This window comes from Nesoenas mayeri (assembly GCF_963082525.1).
Source record: "Nesoenas mayeri genome assembly, chromosome: 1".
Classification (NCBI taxonomy): domain Eukaryota; kingdom Metazoa; phylum Chordata; class Aves; order Columbiformes; family Columbidae; genus Nesoenas; species Nesoenas mayeri.
In genome coordinates this window covers 61,373,194-61,391,795 of record NC_137541.1, presented here as the reverse complement: position 1 = coordinate 61,391,795, position 18,602 = coordinate 61,373,194, and the positions used below count along the sequence as shown (strand labels likewise).

General features: G+C 44.7%; 1 protein-coding gene across 1 annotated transcript in view; it reads right to left on the bottom strand.

Annotated features, from left to right (window-relative positions):
- The window catches only part of DENND2A (DENN domain containing 2A), a gene marked incomplete at its 3' end in the record, with an annotated part of 64,861 nt that overhangs the window by 45,628 nt on the left and 631 nt on the right, over positions 1-18,602 (bottom strand). The window lies entirely within an intron of this gene.

The following is an 18,602-nucleotide window of genomic DNA, read 5'->3' as shown; positions in this document are numbered from 1 at the left end:
AAGGCACAACTGAAACGGCATGGACAACCGTAAATGTGGCACTTCTCAGTTCCTGAGTGCTCTGCTTCACAAATACAGAAACTGCATTCAGAGAATACAAACCAAGTTTCAGCTTTCGCTTGGCTGGTTTGGTTTAAAAGCAAAAAAAAACCACACTGGAGTCCCATGGTGTAGGATGGCACGGAGTCACCAGGACAGCTGGATGCTTTGGCTCCAACACAGTCTGACACCTGAGTTAGTGGAATAGGTTGTAACAGCAGGAGCTCTTGGAAGAGGATGGGACAGATGTTCTGCCAGGGGTTTTGCACACACTTGCCAGTGGCACAGGGACCTTCAGGAACCATGCGCTCCATTCCAGGCTTTGGAAGGAAGCAGGTTATGTAGGGCACACCATTATTTTTAAGTTTGTCCTCTGTCCTCTCACCTGCTCCCACTAGAATCTTGTTACATGTGGTCTTCCTCACCTATTTAATAGCTGTCCCTGCTTCCCAGGTCTCCCTTTGCCCAGATAGCCCAAGTTTAACTCTCCTAGGTCACTCTTCGAGTACCAGTTTTCTCACCCACTGCTAAACTCATGTTCCTCCCACTCACTATCAGCTGTCCCAGCCAGGCCTTCTCTGCCCCTCCCCATCACCATTTCCCTGCATGACTCCCTTTCCAGGCTTGCCCTGTCAAATCACTGCTTAGCCAATCCTTCTCTACCCATAGTTAGCCCAAATACCTTCCGTTCATCCTCAGGACTTTCTACAATGGCGCTTAGCTGCAAACTCTACCTTCCCTGACTTCCCCCTCCCTGCTCAAACTAAGGGCTCTCCCAGATCTACCCAGCTCTCAGCCCTGCCTCAGTTTTCCTCACCCATCCTGTCCTACCTCCTTGCTCCAGCAGAAACCACCTTCCCTCCACACCTACAGCCTCAAGAATCCTCCGTCAGTCAATCTACTACCTTAAAAACTGCTTCCCTAGAGCTTCCAGTCCTTTTTGACCTGCCACCAGGCCCAGTCTCATCAAAGTAAAGCCACCTGACACCAGATTAGCTTGAGCACCTCCTTTCTGCCCAACCTTGCAGGGCAGAACTTGAGGAGCTTGCACATTTCCACATGGTTTAGATCCATTGCAGCTTTCTCCTGGTTACCAAACATCCCAAACTCCTGGATACAGCTTCTGTATGTCCGTAGTGCTTATCTGAGACTCTTGCCCTATGCAGACTGTCTACACTTACAGGTTGAATATATTGGAATCCATATGTGCATTTCCACTGTCAATACCCTGAGTGGATGCCACATCTCGCTCTCATTGCATACCCATGCATGCATAGTGCAGCAATTATTTCTTTAGAAGCAGAATGACTGCATCTTTATGTCCATATCATTGTCTTTGACTAGGACCGAGAATCTTTCTTTTCCTTCCTTCATAGTCAGGCTTTGCCTCTTCCAGATACTAGTAAATTAAGCCATTTCCGCCTCTCTTCTGCCATGCTGCCAGTGGAATAATCAAAGGCACAGAAGAAAAACTCCTGGTAATCTAGTCCACTGTTCCTATGCAGTTTTACAAGGAGATCCCTCTAAACCCCGGAAACTTACTCTGTACTGCTGGCTAGGTGGCCAGCCTTTGGCTCTGAACTGCAGCTGGCATGTATCCATCCACAAACAACTCCCAGCTTGGGGTTTTATGACAGGACCAGCCTTAGGACTGGGTTGGCAACAAGGCTCTGCTCGGGAAGAAGCTCATCCTCAGCAATGAGAAGAGGGGAAACACCAGGACCTGCTGTGGCCAATACTGGTGGGTCATCCTGGGTCTCAATTGCATCCTTAGGCCATCCCTATTCTGTAGTAAAGCAGCTGGACCCTTGGAGAAACTACTCACATCTCCTCTCCATTACTTCCCTCCACCACCCATTTGCTGAAGGCTGTAGGTCAAGTCCCGTGGGATACACCAGCATCACCTGCCTGGCACAGGGAGCTAGAAAGCACATTTAGGAACAAGGTAAGTACTGAAAATTTTAGCTACTAAAAGTAAATGCCTCTGCTGATCATGTACCAGCTGAAATTTTCTTCCCACAGAGCCTTGGAAAAGTTAAGGTAGAGGTGACACAGAAGTGGCAAAGGACAAATTCTTGATCCAAACAGCATATAACACTTCTGTTTTAAAGCATAAGACTAGCCTTAGCAAAACAAAAGCCTGATGTACTTTCTAACACAGTGGAAACAGCATGTTTTTCTTCCCAGCTTTTTTAAACAGCTGAAACATTTTGGCTTTCAAAAGTAATTCTGCCAGAGGCAACGCTCAGCATGGAAAACTGCAGACTGAAACAAACAATAAAATGACCTGAAGACAGAAATTGAAAACAGCACCTCACAATGTGAATTGTCTCCTGTTAAAGGTGGGTCTCGTTGCACCCACTATTATTAGGCTTGTCTCAAATTTCCCATTGTCTTATTTTCCCTTTGTTCCTCCCTCCAAACACATAACAAACAGGAAAAAAAAAAAGCTCAACAACTCAAAGAGTATTCCAACATCCCTTCAGTTTCCTTCAGGCAACCACACCCTCAGCTACAAAACACAGACTTAGTGGTGGGATGTTACATGGTCATGTCAAACAAAACAGCAATGCTCTTTTTCTAATTCACTGCTTACAAGCACAGATTAAGTTCTGCACATACAGACAGTAGATACGGTTATTCCTTGTGGTGGCAAGTATGGTTTGTATTGCTACTTAGAGACATGATGAGTCTTCACTCCTGCAGGTAAGTCAACAAATACTAAGAAAAAATCACATGCGAAGGAAAAGAAAGATCCATTATTTCCCAATCTGGCTGCTAAAGTGAGGTCTAATTACAATGTTTAGTGGAATGACATGTTTCAGGCTAAGCTTTCTACAAGGAAGCAATGAACAAAAGATTAAAATATGTAATTCCAGATGAAGAAAACCAAGACCCTGAGAAGTGAAGGCAGGAGTAGAGGACAGCTCTTCTGTGACTATTCTTGGCAATGCTAGATCATCTCCTTGTGTTTTAGATCTTACATTAGCCCATGTGTGCACACAGTGGGGTTGCACAGCCCCTTTAAAAGTGGAATAATATTTACTTATGGTTTGCAGCCTAATAAATGAAAATCCAGTTACTTGAAGTCAGCGCTCAAGAAGACATCAGTGGTGAATCCCGTGTTACTGAAATGAACACGAGCTTTCAGATGACATCAGTGGAACCAGCATTTCATACCTGTTTTCTTTGGCTTTGAAACGACACACATGCAAGACAACTGTAGTCAATATGGAATAACACAAAAGAAATATGGACCAAATTTACATGAGCACGCATTTGCCAGCAGAATCGTCTATCAGCCACACTGAGAGGGAGGATTCCTAGCAGATGCAGTGGAACTGGCTTCAGTCCCCAACAAAAACAAAACCACATTGGCAAATATGCCTTTCTACCAGTGTAGCCAACTGATGTAGATACTTTCTCTCCTTTGATAGGAATGCTGTGTTACAAACACACCAGTCCTACTACAACAGCAAATCACCTCTAGTGTAAAAAGAATGGGAAAGAATTCAGGGTTGGTATTATTATGCTTATAAGAAACCCAAACATTTGACAGCCTACGAAACAACCTGTCACTAAAATACAGTGTTCAGCTCATAAGCCACACTAGAACTTGTTTTCGATGTGGTAAGATAATGTCTGCTGTTCTAGCACAAACGGGACCCAAAGAGGTCCCTTTGAGGAGCAACTCTGCAAAGAGTTTCCTGGCAAAAAGACAAACTGTCTCACGTTCAGAAAGGAAATGAGAGCATTAAAATGAAGAACCTCAACTTCATCCAAAATAAGTTATCATCAGGGAAGACAAATGGAGCCTCAGCAAATCTCTCCTTTGGTGGCCTTCACCCTGCAGGATGCTGACTCCTGCCCCTCCTGATGAGGTTTTATCACACAGCTTCCTGAAGTGTCTATCACCACAACCTTGGGGCACCATCTGCAGAGCTCTAGTAGCTGTGTGCTCCAAGAGACCTTCCTGTATCAGCTCCAAGCACATGAACTGCTGCTACAGTCTGTCTCTATTAAATGTCACCTTCCAAGCTCCAGCAGAAAGTCACCTGTAGATTGCTTTTTGGTTCTGGGGACCTTCCTTCCCCTTGGCCTTGCTCAACCTCCTCTTTCCTCCCACCCTCACTCTCCCACATAACTTGGCCATCACAAATACAGAATCTGCTTATCGCAGATCTTACTTCTTATTGAAATCTTTCAGCCACAGCACAGTACACCATCCCCTTGTTCAACCTTTCTCAGCAGAGAGCAGGGCCAGGCAGCACACGACCAGCCACAGATTTACTCATCACGAGGAAGAAACCCACATAGTTCCAAAGAAGAAAAACCTTTGCGAAGAGGGCTTGCATTTGTTTGTTTTTTCCAGGAGGAAAGCCGCTCTCTGTGGGTGTGTGCGTGCGTGTATGCTTGTCAGGACAATAGGAAAAAGGACACTGGAGCGGAGCTGCCAGGAAACAGTCGGCCATCTGCCCGCATGGAGAGCAGTTTTTCCTTTTCTTTTGTGCTAAAAGGAATGTAGCCGGGAGCCGCCATCCGCCCGCGCTGGGAGGAAATCTGAGCGCCTGTGCTCTGCCAGGGAGAGGAAGCGTGGGGGAGGCAGCCAGCCCAGGCCATGCGGTTAAGCGGTCATCGCACTCACGGCCAATAAAAGTGGAAAAAAAATCCAACCCTAACCAAAACCCCAAATCCTGGGGAAAAAAAAAATCACTCTTCCTTGTCTGGCCTTTCACTCTCACGTGCGGTTCAATACTCTCTCCCTTCCAGGGTGATCCCGAGCGCAGGAACCGATGAAGGGGCTCGGCAGAAGAGTGTGTCAGGAGGGCAACAGCCTGGGGAAACACACGGGTTTCCTCCTGCTCTGACACTGGCACCCCTGGACAAAAAAGTAACACAAAATCACCTCACATCACTGGGTTGCTCAGCTGCCCCCACCCCTCTCAGTAACCAGGCATTTAGCAATCCAAACGCTAAACAGCTTGGGCAAGGATCCTTTGCTCTTCGGCTTCCTGACCCACCAGACGAGGGTGGAATGTGAGGAGCAAGTCTACTGCTTATGACCATGAATAGTCTCCCCTATGGGCTTTGTTGTCACTTCTGACTATAAAAGAAAAATATTTAATAGGAGGGGAAAAAAAGATCTGACCTGGTACCATCAGGCAAAAATTCTGGCACAACACCATGACAGCTTGGTAGCACATTCTTCTGCCTCTTTGGTGACAGAAAAGCCCTGAAGAAATCAGGAAAGGTAAAATTTTCAGAAGTGACCACGCAACTTTGAAGTTTAAGACCCATTTTCAAAACCGTTGAGAATCAGATTCTTTTTTTTTTTTTAAACAAATGTAAAAGCAGCCAACATTTTTAAACAATAGTGAGCACTCGTTCTTTTTTTCACTGGTTGCAAGGGGAGACTTTGTCTTGGTATTGCTGGTAAAACTGAGAAAATATCTGCCTGCGCCTTCATGCGTCTACACACACTGCAAACTCTGGCACTTACCAGGTGCCAAATCCAGTTCCATGGAGCTGCAGGACTTGTTAATATGGGAGATATCTGAGGTAACAGGTCACAGCTCTAAAAAAGGTACTTCCGGAAGAACCTATTAATCCAGACATGGTCTGAAGAGCTTCCTCGTGTGCTGGCAGCTCTGGAGATGGACAGACTGACTTGGTGACGCTCTGCACCTAAGCATGTCCAAGTCAGATCTGGACTGTCACCCATACATCCCAGTCCCTTTCAGAAAACAAGACTCAGGTTTCCACATTCTGTCATGACTTTTTGTAAAAACAAAACCATCGGTGCAGCACAGTGTGTGACCTGAAGCTGCTTTCTTGGATGCTTCTCTCTTGAATGGATGAGAGGCAATGTGAACAAGTGCAAACAATGTAGAGACTTAATATGAGTAAATTTTCTTTTTTCACTTGAGTGTAATACAGCTCTGGAATGGCCCTGAAACATTGCTGGAGGTTTTCAAGACTCAACTGGAAATGCTCTGTACTCAGATCTAAATCTCTTTGAGCAGGAGGTTGGAGTAAAGACCTCTAGCAATCCCTTCCAACACGGATTATTCTATGATAACCTGTAAAAAAGGGTATCATAGGTTATGATTACTGTAAGAGAGAGAGATTCACTCTCATTTTATACATGGAAAACACAACAAACAAATCAACCATAAAACTGCAAAAAAAAAATCGCTTTCAAAACACTATTACTACATGCCTTTGCTTCCCCAAGAGGTATTTTTTGCCTTTTACGAACTGACCAGCAAGTAAGCAGCAAAAAATGGCTGCTAAAACAAGATATACGATTATGCTACCCCTAACTGGTAGCCTTCTGTAACAGTATGACTGGCTGGGTAGACAAGGGAAGAGCAGTCGACATTGTCTACCTTGACTCAGCAAGGCTTTTGACACTGTCTCTCACAACCTCCTCACAGGCAAGCTGAAGAAGTGGGGGCTGGATGAATGCATAGTGAGATGGATCATGAATCGGCTGGATGGCAGAGCTCAGAGGTTTGTTATCAATGGTGCAAAGTCTGGTTGGGGGCCTGCAGCCAGTGGTGTTCCATGGGGTCAGTACTGGGTCCAGTCCTGTTCAACCTGTTCATCGATGACCTGGATGAAGAGACTCAGTGCACCCTCAGCAAGCTTGCTAGTGATACCAAACTGAGAGGAAGGGTTGATACACCAGAAACCTGTGTTGCCATTCAGCGAGACCTGGACAGGCTGTAGGACTTGGCAGAGAAAAACCTGATGAAATTCAGCAAGGGCAATTGTAGGGTCCTGCACCTGGGGAGGCATAACCCCAGGCGCCAGTACAGATTAGGAATGGACTTGCTGGAAAGCAACACTGAAGAGAAGGACCTGGAAGTCCTGGTGGACAACAGGTTGACCATGAACCAGCAAACTGCCCTTGTGGTCAAGAAGACCAATGGTATCCTGTAGTTCATTTAGAACAGTGTGACCAGTAGGCTGAGGGAGGTTATCCTCCCTGTCTATTCTGCCCTGGTGAGACCACATCTGGAGAACTGCATCCAGTTCTAGGCTCCCCAGTTTAAGAAGGATAAGGAATTACTGGAGAGAGCCCAGTGGAGGGCTACAAGGATGATTAGTGGTCTGGAGCATCTTTCTTATGAGGAAAGACTGAGAGACCTGGGTCTGTTCAGCCTGGAGAAGACTGAGAGGGGATCTTATCAATGCTTGTAAATATCTCAAGGGTAGGTATTAAGAGGATGGGACCAGACTCCTTTCGGTGGTGCCCAATAATAGGATGAGGGGCAATGGGCACAGACTGAAACACAGAAGGTTCTATCTGAATACGAGGAGAAACTTCTTTACTTTGAGGGTGCCAGAGCACTGGAATAGGCTGCCCAGAGAGGTGGTGGAATCTCCTTCTTGGGAGACATTCATAACTTGCCTGGACACATTCCTGTGCGATCTGCTCTGGGTGAACCTGCTTTAGCAGGTGGGTTGGACTGGATGATGTCCAGAGGTCCCCTCCAACCCCAACCATTCTGAGATCACACTTCCATAGTCTTTTGTCCCTAGTAATTCTGTAGCATTTAACAAACTTCAACAGTTCAGTGGAAGCAATTAGGGAGGCCACGAATCCACCAATAAGACTGTCTTGGCAAACACTGGTGAGTGCTGTAAATTCTCAGTATTAGAAAAAGAAAATATTTTCTTCCCAAATTTGTTCCGCTTTCAGATAGAACACAGTACAATTTTTTTTGAAAGCTTAAAGTTATTTCACAACTAAATTAAAAACCAAAACAAAACAGAGAAATACTGAAACCATCTATTTTGGAGATTTGGTTTTTTCTTTGCTGAAACACTTCTTTGGGTTTCTCGTGGCAGAAAACCTAGAAACTGGAGTCATCAAACAGGCATATATTGCTCACTATTCTCTTCCAAGGGATGTACTAAAGGCAATACATACTCTAGAGGGCTTTAATTTGCCTTTTTCACTTCTTTTCACATCCATCAAACTGTTCAATAATGGAGCAGAAGCAGAGCACCCATGTACAGTTTCCTCCATTAGGCCCTTGTCTCACAACCAAGCAGAGCTATTGTTGCAGAACCTTCCAACCCGGAGAACGTGGATCCAAGTCTTGTATTCTATGGTAACCACAAGGGCATACTCCACCCAGATGTTTGAATGTTGTCCTGGACTGGGCCCCGATACTGTTTATTGTGCACAGGAAAAAAATCATTACTACAAAGCAGCCAGCACTGAATGCATTTCACAGGGGTGCATTTTACAGGACACAGAACAAAATATCGAAGTAGGAATCTTCTGGAGTCAAACCCTTGGCGGAAGCTGCTGTCCCCTGAACAATTCAATAAACATCATCCCCTTTCATCTTAAATGGTCATAAACATCTCGTTTCCAGTCCAACACGAGGCAAAATCCTAGCTCTACTGGAACTACTGATTTGACTTGAGTGATTTTGCTGCAGCTTGCATTTCACCCACAACTTCCCAAATTCACCTCATTTCTGCTCCTCACCAACACAGGTCCACAGAAACTCAAGCAGAGCCCCCTCAGCTCAAGCCCAAAAGGCTTTCCTGAGGGGACAAGACTTAAGTTTTCAGGTGGTGTTAAAGATTACAAAAGTTTCCTGCAGAGTGAGTAATGAGGTCTCCCCCAGCAGATGACCAGCGCTCAGAGACAAATGACCCTCCCAGTACAACACCCCAGCGATATGCAGGTTCCTCTGTGAAGTTTCCATCACCCTGCCCCAAAAATGTCAGCATTACACACCCAGCTCTGAAGGTCCAACTCAGGAAAGGCTCTCCATAGATGTTTTTCTCCCTGCACAAGACAGTGATGACAACAAATGCCCATGTTCTCTAGATTAGACATCCTGTGAACAGGCCAGTTGGACAGATAGGCCTCACCAGAGCCACCTCTTCTATGCAAAGGTAGAAGCTGCACTGTGTTGCTTCAAGTATCCGTGGCTAAACACAGTGGATCTTTTCAAAACAACCAGATTTTTCTTTCTTGAAAAGAGAATGTCTACAGACATTACTGGCAAACTAAACCTAAACTTGATCTTTTAGGGGAAACTCCCCAAACGTTTTCAACAAGAAGAGGCTCAAGAAGAGCTTAAGTAATGCTACACTTGATTTACCACTGGGTTGGTAAGAAAAATGTTTGACATGCAAGTGGGTATTCTTCTTCCCCTCTCTTCCACATGTAATAACTCCAATATTCAGATTGGATAGCATTTATTTAATAAAAATCTGTTATCCATTTCTCCAAGTGGGTTTGCTGCACTCATATTTAAAAGAAAAATAAGACAGAGAAGAAATGTTGATACTAGAAATAGGTTAGAAGTAAGTTATTTTTGCTTATATGCCTTCCCAAGCAAAAGGAATGCTAGAGATGTGTTGTAAACAGTTATCATATAAAACTAAGAAAACACTTTTCTTTAGACTTTCTTCACTCAAATCTGACTTTTGATGACAGGTAAAAATGGTGATGAATAAGAAATCAGTCCTACCTCTGGTCTGATGTTTGGCAATACTGACTTTTCAAAATATTGTGCACTAAGATAAGAGTAAGCAGTTTACATGGCGAATATGCTCGTGGATACCTGAGAATTAACGCAATTAATACACAGGAATTAAACTAGAACAATGGCCAGATCCATCTCAACTAACTCTTGATATCCACATGTGAGCTACTTTTTTAGTCTCTTTAATACTCAGAAGAGGTAATGTGTGCTCTAGAAGTACTCTCACTTCCCAAAGCAGGCATCTCACAAATTCTGAACTGTAAAAAAACTGTAAAACTGTAAAAATGCCTGTTTCTCTTACTCCACAGAAAGGGTCCAGAAACTAATTTATCTGAGTGAGGTGCATCCTGCTCACATAACTGAAATACAGTTGCATGGTCTCAGCAATTCAGTTTGCATAAATCACAAACAGGTTTGAGTTGAGGAAATTACTCGTGGTTTCTGATCAACTGAAACAATTTTTGCCAAGTTCAACCTAAATTCAACATGCCAAAAAAACCAAAACAAACAAACCCCAACCAAAACCCCAAAACCACGAGATACTTTCAAGAAAATATTTGATCTAATCTGAAGGAAGCAAACAAGAATTAGGTTATTTATTTTGAAATGACATTTCCCACCAAAATTTAGCTAGATTGGGGGTATGTACTCTAAACCTTTCCCCTCCTTTCCTCCATATATATATATATATGTGTGTGTGTGGGTGCATATATATATTTTATATATATATATATATAATATTTTTTGGAAGCGAAAACAGCAGGAGAGGGAAGAGGTGGGGCTACTCTGCCACCTCTCTCCAAATAGTTATTTCTATAATTTTTTATGCAACCACAAAACTGAAAAAGGAATGCCACAAAATTTCCTCCAAAGCACCAAAAAGCCCCGAGCCTCCCTTCCAGGTCATTGCTCAGCTAAAGTTAATGGAGCGACAACAGCTGACACCACCTTGTGTTTCTGGTGATCTCATCCACATACAGCTCATTGTGCTTCATCAGTGTATCTCCAAGTTGTGCTGACTCTGTGAAGTGACTGATTAAGAAAAGTTGCATTATACAATCTTTTGCTTAATTCTGCATTCAAGGATTTCATGGGAAGTCATACCAAAATCTCCTCTATTGCAAAACAGCATTCACAAGTTTAAAAAAAAAGCGCTACATGTGCAACAGAGACCAAGAGAGAGCTGACCTTCTTAAGTCCTTCAGGAAAAGAGTTGGTGATTACCTATTTCCATGTTTTTTCGAAAATGTCCTTTTACTTACAAGTAGAAAGAAAAATCCATCTAACCCAAGGTCAGGGTTGGTTTTTCAAATAGCGGATCTTTACCAGGAGCTTGAATTAAAAATAAAATTCTGCTATTGAATGCATCCAGAGGAGGGCAACAAAGCTGGTGAAAGGGCTGGCAGGCATGCCTTATGAGGGGCAGCTGAGGACTTTGGGGTTGTCTAGTTTGGAGAAAACGAGGTGGAGGGGTGACCTCAGGGCCCTCTACAGCTTCCCTGCCCTGAGGTGGGGAGGGAGGTGCTGAGCTCTTCTCCCTGGTACTCAGTGTCAGGATGCATGGGGATGGCTCAATGCTGTGCCAGAGGAGGTTTACACTGGGCATTAGGAAACATTTCTCTGCTGAGAGGGTGGTCAAACACTAGGACAGGCTTCCTAGAGAGGTGGTTGATGCCCTAAACCCGTCAGTGGTTAAGAGGGATGTGGACAATGCCCTTAATAACATGGTTGAACTTTTGATCAGCCCTGAAGTGGTTAAGCGGTTTGACTAGATGATCGTTATAGGTCCTTTCCTACTGAACTGTTCTATTCTATACTACTAACAATCATAATAATAAAAATCTAATGGAAGGCTGCCTTGAGCATGAATGAGCAGAGGGGCTGGGATCAGTGTATGTGAATAGTTTAGTTTGAACAACCGAAAAGTTAGAATTCTTATTCCTGCAGTGATTGCTGGTAAGAGATGAAGTCCTTCAGTGCTCTGACAGGGCACAGCCTGTGTTTCTGATAATGCTTCCAGATTCCTTTGGAACAGAAAAATCATTTAACCCCATGCAAACACATATTAAGCAAGCAGGACATGAAGCAATATATTACATGTCAAACAAGCTAGCTTTAAAAAAAATGCACCTCATCAAATTCTGACAACATTTTAGGAAATTTGTTCCTTTTAAAGGCAATCCTATTTTTCCTTGAAACACACCCAAAAGCTTTTTTTCTCTGACTAGTGGAGGAATTTAGGAATTTAAAAGGAGAAACCTCGGTTTCCCACTGAATTTGTGTACACTAAATCATCCTACAAGGAAAGTTTCCTGCTGTGCAAACAAGAGGATATCGATGGGGCAAACTTTAGCATGGACCAAGTGGCAACAGCCTTCAGTGTCCTTCACCAACACAAGTACAGGACTGTTCTATGTAAGAGGTGACACCATGGCAAAACTTCAGTTTGGGGTCACTCATCACGATCTTGGGGGACAGAGACAGAAATCTGATGCAAAAATCGGATACAACATGTTGGTTTCCCAGTAGGAAACCTCTCAGGCCTCTCAGAGAGTTTGACAAAGCTGAAAAAATGGCAGCCAGCTAGATAAGGGCTTCCTACATCATCTGGAAAAAGCTTAATACCTTACACATCTCTTTTCAGTAAAATATTCTCTTGCAGAATTTGGCTACAGATTGCTGCACATACAGCCTTGCACGTCAAAGCAGGGAAAGACAGATTCTCAATTACAGCCTGATCCCAGGCTCCCTGAATTCATAGAAAAGCTCCCATGAACTTCAGCAGACCATGGAGGATTTGTTTTTGGCCAGATGTTGATTTCTGAAGTGCTACATGTGCTGGAGAAGACACTCTACTCTTCTTGATTTTAGTAAGAGGTATGTATTTCCATTTGCTACTATGCCACTCTGAGCTCTGGATAACCCAAGACTTGCTTGTTTCTCAGAAGAACACTTGAAGCCTATATTCACAGCATGCTTCACAGCGGAAACACATTGTATTTTTGAATGTGGAAAACATACCTATCTTCGGGGCGTGTGTGCAGGGAGCTTAATGTTTTTAAAGAAAAAGCTCCAATAGTCTGAAAAGTCTCTAGGAGGTATTTCTTTTTTAATTTAGCAAGGTAGAGTTTGGCTGACACTGGCAAGCAAACTCATATTATGAAGCGCCCTCACGGTGCCCTGTGAAATTCGCCATTTCCCTTCATGACAGTCAGTGCTATCTATCACAAGAACATAATCCCACGAGACAGTAGACCTGAGCCCCTTCACTGCTCTCCTCTGCAAACAGATGTGTGCACTTTCCCCAGCTCTGTAAGTCACGGCCGGCTTTTGGCAAAGAGCTTCAGCAGCTGCACATCTGCAGAGGGGAAAAGTTTTCAGCAAAAAATACAGAGGGGGATCTCATCCTCCCCCTGCCTGCAAAGCAAGCTCAGCGATTGTTTCTCTCCAGATGACACCCTGATGGGCTGATTTAATCACTGACATATGCGTGCCTATTCGCAATGCTAGCAAAATACCAGGGCTGTGACAGCATCTCACCTGAACGGGCTCACAGTAACACGGCTTGTCAGCAAGAACTTGGCAAGAAGTCTCGCAGGATATTAAGAGGAAAGCAATGTTCAAGGACATTGCCAATATAAAATAATCCTACCGAATACAACTGGCTGTGTGAGAGACCACTTGTGATGAGGAAAACACCTAAGCAGGTGTTTAATTTTAAGCCTACACCCAAAGCCCACTATCTTCAATTAGTTTGCATGAAGTCCAGTCCACACTTCCCTGAGCGGGAGTGATGTACTGCACTGGGAGCCAAAGTGCTCTGCTGGGTAGATTCAAGCATGCGCTTAGACCTACACGTCTGCTTAAATGATTTGCCAAACTGGAGGCACTGTAGAGAATATTTAAGTGTAGCAGGATCACAGAAACACTTCACCACTTTTATTCCCAAAGGGAGATTTAATTAAAGCACACAGCATCCAGCCATTTAAAATTATTCTTGTTACAAAGAGCAATAAGTCCTTGCCCCCTGAAACAGTCTCTCTGGCGGATTGCCAGAGTCCCCACTAAGTTTCTGAAGACACAACTTACGTGCCTGAACTTGGTCAGGAGCCATCTGCTCTCAGGGATCTGCAAGATCAGGAGCCTCAGTGCCTGGCAGGGTCCCACCCAGAACTCTTTTGTCCACTTCCAAATGAGGTGGCACCTTTCCCCACTCGGGCTGCCCCTTAACCATCATCCTCTCTCAATATTTTAAGTGTCTGCACCAGATTTTCAAACAATCTCAGAGCCAAGCATTTCTGATTGCTTCTCTAAGACCAGATTTTCTGCCAGGCACGGTCTCCTGCACAGAGATCTAACCAAGGCAAGACTCTTCCAAGCCAGGTCAGCACCCCATATGCTGAACTACTCAGAAAATCTGATTACTTACCACAGTGCCTAATGAGGAGCTGGACATAGGAAAATACAGCTGCCAGCATCCACTTGCAGAATCTATCTTAATGCTAGTCTCAATCCAGACCAATAGATCTCTGCTGTAAAAGGGCTGGAATGAACAAGACCAGTGAAATAAACCTCCATCAGCATTAGCAATACTATTTTACGGAGGAGACAAGACTTGCCACAGTTAAAGGATGCCACAAATGGAAACAAATTAATGCTCCTCCAACAGCTCACGCAGCAGCATCTGCCTTATCAGTGGAACAGCACCAGCAGCAGCCCACAAACCCCACTTCAGGCATCACAGATAGAGCCGAAGAAAAGCTAACTTACCTGCCTGGTTTCCCTCCTTTTGCCTTTTCACTCTGATTTTCCATCACGTATCTCAAAATGATCCATGCCCCATACCCACACTCCCAGATGAGACTTCATCAGTGCTGTACATGAAGCTGTGTGAAGAACCCGGGGGGACAGCCAGGCCCATCTGTTAAGAGGTTTTTCTCTGCGTGGGCTGGTGTTTTTATTTTAAACTCCCTCTGCTTCTGGGCCCCTCTCCATCTCTCGCCCCTCCCATCTCTCTCTCTCTGCTCATGAGGACAGAGTTTTTCCATCCTGGCTCTGGGCCAACACATGTATGGGCAAAGGCAGTGCTCAGGAAAAGCCATCTTCTGCTCCCTTTCATCACAGAAACACTTCCAGTTCCCAGCCGAGGAGCACAAGCCTGAGAGAGAGCTTTGGTTGCAGCCTGGCCACAGGGCAACTGCTGCCACTCGTGGCCTTCCCTGCTCCCGATGAGCAACCCCAGGCTTTACCTCAACCACCCATGAGCTGCTCATCAGATGGCCAGCACAGACATATCTCACGTTCAGCCAAGGACAAGTGTAACAGCACATAAAGACAACAGGTAACATTCAAGTCGAATTCTCATTTGCACAAATGTTTTAACAAAGAAAACCAAAAGACTCCAAGCAAATCTGTCAGCAGTGGGATGATGAGCTTGTCCAAAAGGTAGGAAAAGGCCTCAGTGATGTACTAGCTTCTAACAAGTTTAATTTGTAAAAACTGACCTTTAATCACCACTGTAACTATTGAATCTGCCCTGCTAAATCCCTGGAACTAAGAGTATGCCAGGTGCAGCTGGTTTCCCTAACCTCAGGAGGGGAAGAAGCTCTGAAAGAAAGGATGGAGATTATACCAGCACTCGCAGCGTTTGTTCCAGCAGGACATTACTGTTTCAAGCTTCTATCTTCTCAACTATGCTTGACTTCCCCTCGGCTTTACCATGGAACAGCACTATTTGCAGAAAAGACAGAAACAAGGTTCTCAATAGACATTGTCTGCATTGAAGGAAGGAGTCCTAGTGTTTCAAACTTCTTACAAGGAAGATTTCTCACGACTTGCATAAGCAGCAGGCAAGGATCCGCTGCTTCGATCAGGAACCAGACTGCAGACTCATGACTTTCAGCTCATCAGTCCTGTGTCTGTAGACATGGAGTACCTTGGCCCAGTTAGGTAGTGAACCATGTAAAGGCTAGAACAGATCTTGAATAGGACTGACCTACGGGACCTTAAAGATTTACTTATGTGAGATAGTGATGATGCCTTCTAGTGCCACACCGACAACAGAGATCTTGAACTGGTCCTCAGCCTGTTCTCTGCCAGGTTTCCACCAAGGACACGGCCCTCAGTTGAAATCCCAGGCTGCAGCAGCTCCGGCGACTCTAGCCTCTTTGTCTTAGGCACCCAACCTCAAGATCATCCAAGGGCGTTGTGGAAGCCTACGTTTCAAAAGCACAGCCTTCACAAAGCTGGGAGCCTGGAGTTCAGTCTTATGGTGTACACAGGCTGACCACAGACACCGAGAATGAAAGCGGTCTCTGCTAAAACCTGGGCTGAAACCACCACCAAACAGCATGCATATTCACACATTCAAGCCTTCGCTTTCATTTCCCGTAGCTGGTAAAGCTGCTTAAGAGGTGAAAATCGGAGAAAAATCCCATAAGCAAAATAAGCATGCTGCTGTCCTCTCCATTGTTCTTCAGAGCTACAATCAAGAAAACACTGTCCCTCCTCCAGCCTTGCCTGGGTAAAACAGTGCTTACAGCTGGGTACCCCTCAGATACATGTTATTTGATCTGTATGTAGGTAAAACTGGGCTCACTCATTCACTATCAGAACTCGAACGTAACAAAGTATTTCTTTCTAGCTGCATCGCACTCCCTTCTTCCCTGTGGAGAGCCTTCTCAGTCCTTAAGGAACAGCTATGCAAGTTCATTAAAAGTCCTATTTCAGCATTTCCCTCATAGCAGAGGCCTCTTCCAGCCAGCTCTTGGGATCCTGCCAATAGACATATCAGCCACTAGTACTTAAATCCTTCCGCAAAAAATGCTTCCCTTAAGAGCTTATACCCCAGCTCTGGATGCTTAAGAAAGCTGATCATCAAAATTAACCAGCCTCAACAAGAGCTTAAGAGAAGTTCTTCTCCACTCTCATGGGCTTAATGGTGCATTACAGAGCCTTTTCTCCCCTTGGTCTGGCCTCCACTTAGGAAGGGGCAGCTTCAGCACAGTTCCAATCAGGAAATAAATGTCAGGTGCCACAAAAGAAAGAGAGAACCAGTTGCCTTGGATGATGTTTTCAGGGGGATCCAAAAGAAAATGACACTTATCAGGCACCTCTGAAATGCCCAGTATCTCTCCATGTTTAACAGTCTGTCTCTAACACATGAAGATCTCATTGTCAAACCTCTTAAATTTGGGGCAAGGATTGCATTTGCCTCTGTGCTTCTAGACCATCCAGCAAAACAGAGGTTTAATTGCTGTCCATATTAATTAGTTATTACAGCTGATATTCAGAAGAATTTAGTGGCAAAGCTCCTACTGAATTAAGATTACCTTGGAAAACCACAGCCTTGCAACTTATGTGGTCTTTATTTATAATCTCCTTGTCAAAATGAACATTTCTAACATGTAAATACACCAGGCATGGGAGAAAGACAAGCATATTGTAAGAGCTTGACAAAGGATCTAAATGCTCTTCTTGTTTTGGAGAACAGCAAGTATCACGTGGTTGTCTCTGCAGACAAAATGTTCTAAAAGATTTCCCAAGGCAGAGAGCTGGGGACACTACTGAAAGCAGAACTTCCAGACGCTCCACTTGCACTTGTGGTCTACAAGGAGGATCATGCTCGGGGATCTGAGCTGATGAACAGGGAGCAACTTCTGCGTGGACGGGGATGTGCCAAAGGCCAGCCTGAGCTTCAGCACACAACCTTCTCACCCAGAGGCAAAGAGAGGTCCCAGATGAGCCATAAATCTTCAGCCTGCTTTCTACATCCCGGGTTGCTCCAGCGCCCTTTGTTTTCAAGTGTGTTCTCTTCCGTTTCTCAAAGAGATGCTGTATTACCCTGGGAAATCCTGTGGCTTTCCTCTCATTTCCATATTTAAGAGTTTTCAGCTATTTCTAAGTCTGTCCCAACACGGTAGATACCCATTCTCACATGATAAAACACTGTTCGAATTATTTTAAAAACCCAATTAAACAAAACAACAACAACGAAAATCACCAAACCCTACAAACACTACCCTGACAACAGCAATTCAGAATATAACACAAGGGTCGAGGAAATGCATTCCTTTCCTCTGGCAGGATGCAGTAACGACTCCCTTTCTGGTGGTTCAGAAATGCAGCCAGTACACTTTATTGGACTTCATTACCACACACCAAGAATGAATGGTCAGTAAGGTGACTGCCAACACAGAAAATAGCTTTTTAATCCACCAGCAACACTAGCAGGTTCAATCCCAGCAGCAAAAGAAAGCCCCATAGATATATCCCTCTGCTCCTCTCTTTATCCTCCCGGCTGAGCTCCAGGCTGGAGATGCTTTTCTCCAAAAGCAACAACCCTACTTAAATGGCAAGAGCAAAGGTGGCCGAGAACACCTCAGGGTCAGGAACAGCTCCCATACAACTCACTGATCCATCCAGGAACAAACTGTGCTTTTGTGAAAAGCAGGATTAAACGCCCCATGCTTAGCACTTATTACCTGCTCCTGCAAGGCTCCAGTGCAGCCCCAAGCACTCAGAAACCTTCAGTCCCTCCTAGACTGTCCCTTTCCCAGCACCAAGCATCATAAGCCAGGCTCCTTGGAGACCCATAAAATCAAAACTTCTGAAAGTGTCCCAAATACACCTTGCATAGTTTACCCTATAGTTTGCATTTGACGCTCTGGCACCCTGGCAGCAGACAGCTGTTCAATTCTTCCTTGTTCCCTTCCCAACCATCGTTCCCCTCCACCAACTCCATGCCTAACCCATTAGCACCCATCATCCCTGGGTACCACAGCAGGAAGGCAAGTTGGCCTATCTCCCCAGGAGAGGTGAATATTCTTACAGATCCCAAGCAGGAGTCAGAAATGCCATCCTAAACTACAGGCTGCATCCAAGTGCAGACATTTCCTCCTGCTGAAAGCAAAGCAGAAGAAAAACCGGCTATCTGGATCAGAAATAGAGAAATGCAGCGTTATTATCACAGAGATTCAGGGTTTTGCTGAAACTGAGGAGGACTCTGAGGACTGCTCCACTAGGGCCTGCGTTCCCCCCAAA